Below are 7,038 nucleotides of genomic sequence, written 5' to 3' on the forward strand. Positions count from 1 at the left end.
CACCCTCTACACAGCTAACACAAGACAACAACCATCTGACCAACATTGCTGTGTGACTGATCACACAGCCCACTCAATACTTTTTACCTTTGCATTCTAGCTGGTCCAGTGTGTAATATGATGTAGCACGTGCCCTTGTGTTTCAAACTCCCATTGTCCCATATATTTTAAGCTTGCGAGCAGGGCCCTCTTACCTCTCTGTCTGTATGTATTACCCAGTATTGTCTCATAAATGTTTGTTCCCAATTGTAAAGCGCTAAGGAATTTGCTGGCGCTATATAAATAAATGATGATGATGATGATGGGATAGGGCTGTGTTTGACATTTATTGGACCAGTAAACGTGTTGAAGAACCAGGAAGACAGAGACTGCCTTTGTTTCTCAGCTCTCACCTTCTGAATGCACTTAGGACTCCTATTTAGCCTTTTATTGCTGTAAATGCATTTTGAGGTCTCTTGTGTGATGTTGTACCTTTTCTAATAACAGTATTTAGCTAAGTGCTTTATGTATTTTTGACATATTGGTATTGAATAAAATATCTTTAGCACATTTACTTGTGGTATTGAATGACTTAAGATAAATATATAATGCATCAACAAATATAGACATTATTTTCATGAACTGGCTGTGGCGTGGGAGAATCTGGGGCATGGTCATGTTTATTCTATTTTTCTACATATATGTGCGGGATCGGACTCTGCGGAGAGACTACATATGCCCGGTCCTAGGGCAGCAAAGTTGCAAGACCAGTTCTCTGTTCAATTTTTACTTTATTTGTTTTTTTATCATAATTTATAATTTACATACTATAAACACTAAACCATTGCACAATTAGACAGACAGACAAAGCCTTAATCATTAAGGCACGCAAAATGAATGTATTTTGCATTTTTTTTTAAAATGCACGTAATTCAGGCATACACGCATCCAAATTCATCTACAAGCACATCTGACGAAACGTCTCTTGTTGAATACGGGTCTAGGTACACTCTGCTCTGACAGGCACAAAGCACTGCAGTATATGTCTAATAAATATATGGAATATAAAGACCCAGCAGAACGCACAGAAAAAAAATATTGTCACATGTTAATAATATATTAATTAATGAAATATATTAATTATTTAATGAAGAAAAATTTTTCTTCCCATTTTTTTCAATGAAATACATTTATCATGAGGTTATTAATGTCTACTGTATATAAAATGCATTTTAAGTTGCTCTAGATTGAAAACACATGTTCTAGCATGCATACAGGACCATCCATCACTAGCAATCAGCACTTAAACATGTCCTGTAGCTGGTGCAAGTGAAAGGACTGAAAGTCACGTACCTTAGAGATGCCCAAAGCTTGAATCGACGCTGCTTGTCCTTACTGTACATTGACTACGTGCATAGGCTCATTCCCCTCCCTGTTCCACTCATGAAATTGTAAGCTGTTGTAAGTGTCCTTTGCAATGGAAGATTAATTGGATGTTCTTGCGTTCACGGTCGTATGGTCTGTTTCTGAGCATACACAGTGCGATTTAACGCAAAATACGGCACGTATCGGCACTTAGGTTCCTTATTGAATCAGGCCCACATTGCCTCCATATATTTATTTTATGCAGATGGGATGCGGTGGGGGTTGGAACCATGAACAGCTATGACAGTAGAGTGGTATAAGACAGAGCAGAAAAAATGAAAGACTAGGGGGTAGAAATAGATGGATATATAATGAATGGAGAACGTGCTATTTGTTGAGACGTTGGAGTAAGTGTACTAAGTATTAACAACACATGTTGATATAATCCCAATGATGTATTGTGAAGTGGGAAAGGTTGACAACTATAATTGTGTTTTACATTCTTGTTTCACCAAAGGACCCATCAATACGTGCTGTAAATGTATCCTCCTTTTGTTACATGAATCCTTTTATACTCAACACATCCACCTGTGCTGTGTGTGTTCATAGCATCTTGCATCAAACAACATTGATTACATGGTGGCGTTTGGATTCTCTAATGGCAGCATGTTAATTCATTAGAACATCTTAACCTACTTTAGGAGATATGCTGCTCAAAGGCTATTCAAGACAGCATCTAAGGCTAGGTACGATAATCATTCATTGTTCCAGGGCACACACTACGGTGATATCGGGCCAAGCAGTCATTTTTCGTCTGATTAGCTCAATAATCTGCTGAAAACACTGTAGTGTGTACCTAGCCTAACTATGTATATTTTTAATTGTTATCTTTTGTAGCCCTTTTAATGAGATTAGTACAATGAATGATGAAACAAAGACATCTCATTAGCTGTTTCACAATTTCTATCACCTATTTTTGTAGGCCACATACACACAGGTACACAAATACACTAGTTGTCTATAATGTCCTTCAGGTCTAGTATTTATATCTAGCAGCATCTGTTCTGGCATGACCAGGGATGACCATCACTATAGTAAATATAATCAAGAGTGAGCCAAATCTGGGTTAGCAATGTTAACACTTTCTATCCTCTAATTTCCTGATAAACTACATTTGTTGTCTGACAGTTTGTAATATAAAGGGAATATAACTACAGTAAACTATAGAAGACTTCAAAATTGTTTTCCAGTGAATGAGGGGTACAAGTAAATTAGATAAACTGCATAGTGTTAATGCTCCCTTTTTTAATGCACCCAAACCTCCTTCCTATGTTCAGATACAAATTATAATTTTAATATCATAATAATCATACGGACAAATTTGGCAAAAGGTCACAGTTTATTAAAACATAATTAAATATATATGGTGGCGGTGAGAGCAACGCAGTCAGCTATAACTAATCACTTAACCAAACAGTGGAAGGTCAGCTTGTCATTACACAACTAGTCCCAGGATATATTCCTTTATGATTGGCTGGTGCTAAATTTGGTATCAGAGTGACTACCCCCCTTCTGGACTCAACGTGCCTACACAAAGCAGGTGAAGGGGTTCTCCACACAGAATGACCAATAGTCAGGTTGCTTCGAAAGGGGCAGTGACCTGCAGCCAATCAGTGGTAGGACAGTATTAATTAGCTGCTGACTGCAATGCTCTCCTGCCAACTGTGCCTCCTCTGTGACAGGGAAAGAAATATGGTTAGCAGTACATCAATGCAATACCATCATTACAATAGCAGGGTGGCACGGGGGGTATTTGGTGCAGGAAATATGACCCAGCATCCACTGGGGAGAAAATATATAGGGATGTCTGGGACCCTCCCTGTGGATCTTATTGGCTGGTGTATTCAGCTTATGGCTTCGCTTGTCATAGTTTATGCTAGTAGCAGGGGTGCACGCAGGGGGGGGGTTCTCCAGAAACCCCTCCCCTCCACGAATGAATGAACACTAAACATTGCCCCTACACAGCAGCACTGTACTGTACAGCAGCCGTGGCGCTGTCAAAGAAGCGTCCGTGGCGGTGCTGTATTGTACCACAATACAGCACTGCCACGGATGCTTCTTTGACAGCGCCGCTGCTGCTGTACAGTATAGCATCGCCAAAATGGAGCTATATCATTTTTTTTTGGAGGGGGAAGAAACCCCCCCTTAAAAATACTGTGTTTGCCCCTGACTAGCATAAACAATTCTATAAGACAACTCTCATCATTTTGTTTTCATTTTTTTGTGCTAAAGTAAATATAATTGTACAAGGTGAATGCAGAAATAAGTGAATCTATTTGTTGTTCAATATAGTTTTCAGATTATGTCAGAAAATAGCACTGATTGTTCGGATTATCATAGAGCAACGTAGAGTATCAAAAGCTTTATGAAGTCTATATGAAGCATATATACTGGCCCAACAGTCCGACATATTTTCCAGTGACTATCTCAGGTTTCAGCATCCAGAAAGGCATAACCTGCCCATAATGAACCTGGCATCAACAAAATGAGTGTGGTCTCTGTGAGTGAGTGCCACTAAACATATCAGAGATCTCACAGATCTACTGTTTCCTAGTCATTAAAGTGAATGCATGCATAAATAATATTCACAACACTTTAATACTAAAATGCAGTCTATTTACGCTTTTAATGCCAAATATCTTCAACCATTCTGGACTACATAAGCACTAGCTCTCCAATATTGTAGAAATATTGTATTATGTTAATTTAATCTTCTCTCTATGTCTACACAATCATTTTTGCAATGGTAAAACCAACTTAACTGCCAGTAACCTTAGATGTCTTTGAAACAAAAATAGAGCAGACAAAACAAGTGCGTATGATGACTTTGGTAATCATAGCCAGCTTGCTCTATTCCTGACAACTGTCTTTGTGTTCCAAGGTGCAGCAGAAGGCACATCTGCCTATAAGAAGGTCTGTCGCCAGTATATTGTATCGTTTGAAGATCATTCGTATGCCTTTCACCCAAGTTAACTTTAAAGTATTCATCACATTGAACTCGAAGGCACAGACTTTTCAAGATCAGACACAGTTCAAAGGAATAAGATCAAAGTTCTAAGAGTTTGGGATTCCCTTGTTAGTTTTTCAGACTTCCTTTGCATATATTTTACCTAAATCAAGTGGATTTTAATGATTTTTCTTCATCCGACTTCGGCACCTTTTATTCTTTAACAAATCACTCTGTCTTTAGGCCAGCTGAAAGAAACATTCAGTAAGGTGAAAAAAAAGCAAAAAATTTTTTAGCATTAAAGTACAAAGTAGCATAATACAGATAAGTGAAAGATTATTGCTTAAGTAATTTTACAAATAAACTATATAATGACATGTCATATACACACTAAGAGGTTACTTAGCTATTTCAATATCATTTGTCATATTGCCATATAGACCTGGGTTTTATAGCATTTAGTCACTAATGACGTTGCCTGATGTGGATAATATATTCCACATCAAAGCTCTGTCATTGGTATAATGCAAGTGTCCCAATGTTGCTCAAGACAAACCCATAGCCGCTAATATTATTAGATTCTAAATATATTTATATTAATTGGAACATTAGACCATAGCCCAGTTCATGCCTAACCACACTTTCTGGGAGGTTTTGCACCATGTGGGCACAAGAAAACAGGACAGTTGGCATTTATGCGTAATTCTCAGTAATTGATCAGCGGCCCTTAAAACGGTAGTTAATATTTGAAATCCAGTGCCCACAGTTCTGTTTAAGATGCGCACTTAGGACATGAAAGAGCAAAAAACTTAATTTACAGAGAACTCCACCTGGAAGGGCTGCAGTGAGAATGTGCTGTTCAGTGCAATCACGCACAATAGGAATTTCCTTAAATCACTTGACTACTCTCCCGGAATTTCCGGGAGGCTCGCAAATTTCCGTGACTCTTCCTGGACTCCCGGAAGAGTAGGCATCTTCCCGGATTGTTATGGGGGCGAAGCTTAAAGATGTGAACACGCCATTAAGCCTTGCCCCTGCTATGTAATGCCATGATTTTCGGGATTTCATAGCCGGGGGCAGGGCCAAAATGACGAGATTCATCAAACACCGCTCCCACACGCCCGCCTCTTCCCCGAGCTCCCGAAAGACTAATTGAAAAGGTTGGCATGTATGCCTGAAATGTTATATTGTGAACACTATAATATTCAGACTACTCAGTTTAGATAGAATAATAGTTGTGGTAGTCCGGTACTTATGTATAAATACAAATGCCAAATTATTTGCAACTAGATCACGAACATGCGACATGCCTGCCTAGTACAAAGTCCATTGCAGTACTGCAGCGTGTGCCTTATGTGTCTGAATTTACAGAAGGAGCATGATAAAATGAGACAAAGGTCATTGACCTCTCCCATTGCATAGCGTAACTATGAAATTGTGATGGTGTTAGAGGTAGATGGCAAAATCATTTTTGCTTCATCTCTTTATATCATGCTCAACGTATCATTACCAGATCAGGCACCTGTACATGGCAGATCTGGGGGTAAATGTATCATACTCCGGTTTCTTCAAGTCGCCGGAAACTTTAAAGCGGCGCTGCCTTGTAAAGACAAGCTTTCCTTTGCAAGGCAGCGCCACTTTAAATTTTAGCTGTCATCTCGCTGATTTCCAGCGACTTGAAGAAACCGGAGTATGATACATTTACCCCCTGGTGACCTTACCTGTACTTTTCCAGATGCTGCAATTTAAATGAACACAGCCCCTCTCTATCTTATAAACCACCCTTTCTACATAGAACATTACCACAGCCACACCCAGGCCCGGCGCTCCCATTAGGCAACCTTAGGCAGTTGCCTAGGGCGCCGGGACCTGCAGGGCGCCGCTGACTAGATTTTCTAATCTAGTCAGCGGTTCAGCGGCTCGAGAGAGATGCACAGCAGCGGCGGCGGGGTGCATCTCACACATGATCACTGACTGACGTCAGTGATCATGTGATAGTCTGTCCGGATGCGCCTCTGAGGTATCACACTGTCTGTCACTGACAGTGTGAATAAAGTTCTCCTATCCCCTCCCCTCTCAGCATGCATCGCGAGGAGCAGCTAGATGAAGAAAAGGTAAGTAACATTTAATTATTCTTTTATCTAGTGTGTTGCGGGGGCGCGGGGGGAGGCGGCGGTGAAATGTTGCCTAGGGCGCCGTGCACCCTAGCACCGGCCCTGGCCACACCTATATCCCCACACATTGTGGCATCTGGTAATTAAATGAAACCAACTTCTCAGGTTATATTGCCCAAGAGGCAGTCTGTTAAAAAACAGAATCTACGAGCAATACACAGCAGAGGTCACACTTTCCTCAGTTGAATCAGTTAATTCAACATTACCCAGTTATAGATACAACACATATCAGCAGGGCCGTCAAGAGGGGAGGGGAATGGGAAATATTTACTAGGGCCCGGGCAAGCCAGCGGGCCCTCACTGTCAATGGGTTTTTTTGTTTTTGTTTTTTTTTTTACTTTATTTTTTTTTATGTTTTTCTTTTTTTTTTGCGTGGGAGGCTCTGGAGCCGCGATCATGTGAGTATACAAATACTTACATGGTCACGGGGCCGGCGTCGCTCTTCCTTCCTCTGTTTACACTGAATATCGTTCGTGAGAGAAAGGCACAGGGTGATAAAGAAGAGGGGGGGGG

Source organism: Mixophyes fleayi, chromosome 3 (genome assembly GCF_038048845.1).
Source record: "Mixophyes fleayi isolate aMixFle1 chromosome 3, aMixFle1.hap1, whole genome shotgun sequence".
Classification (NCBI taxonomy): domain Eukaryota; kingdom Metazoa; phylum Chordata; class Amphibia; order Anura; family Limnodynastidae; genus Mixophyes; species Mixophyes fleayi.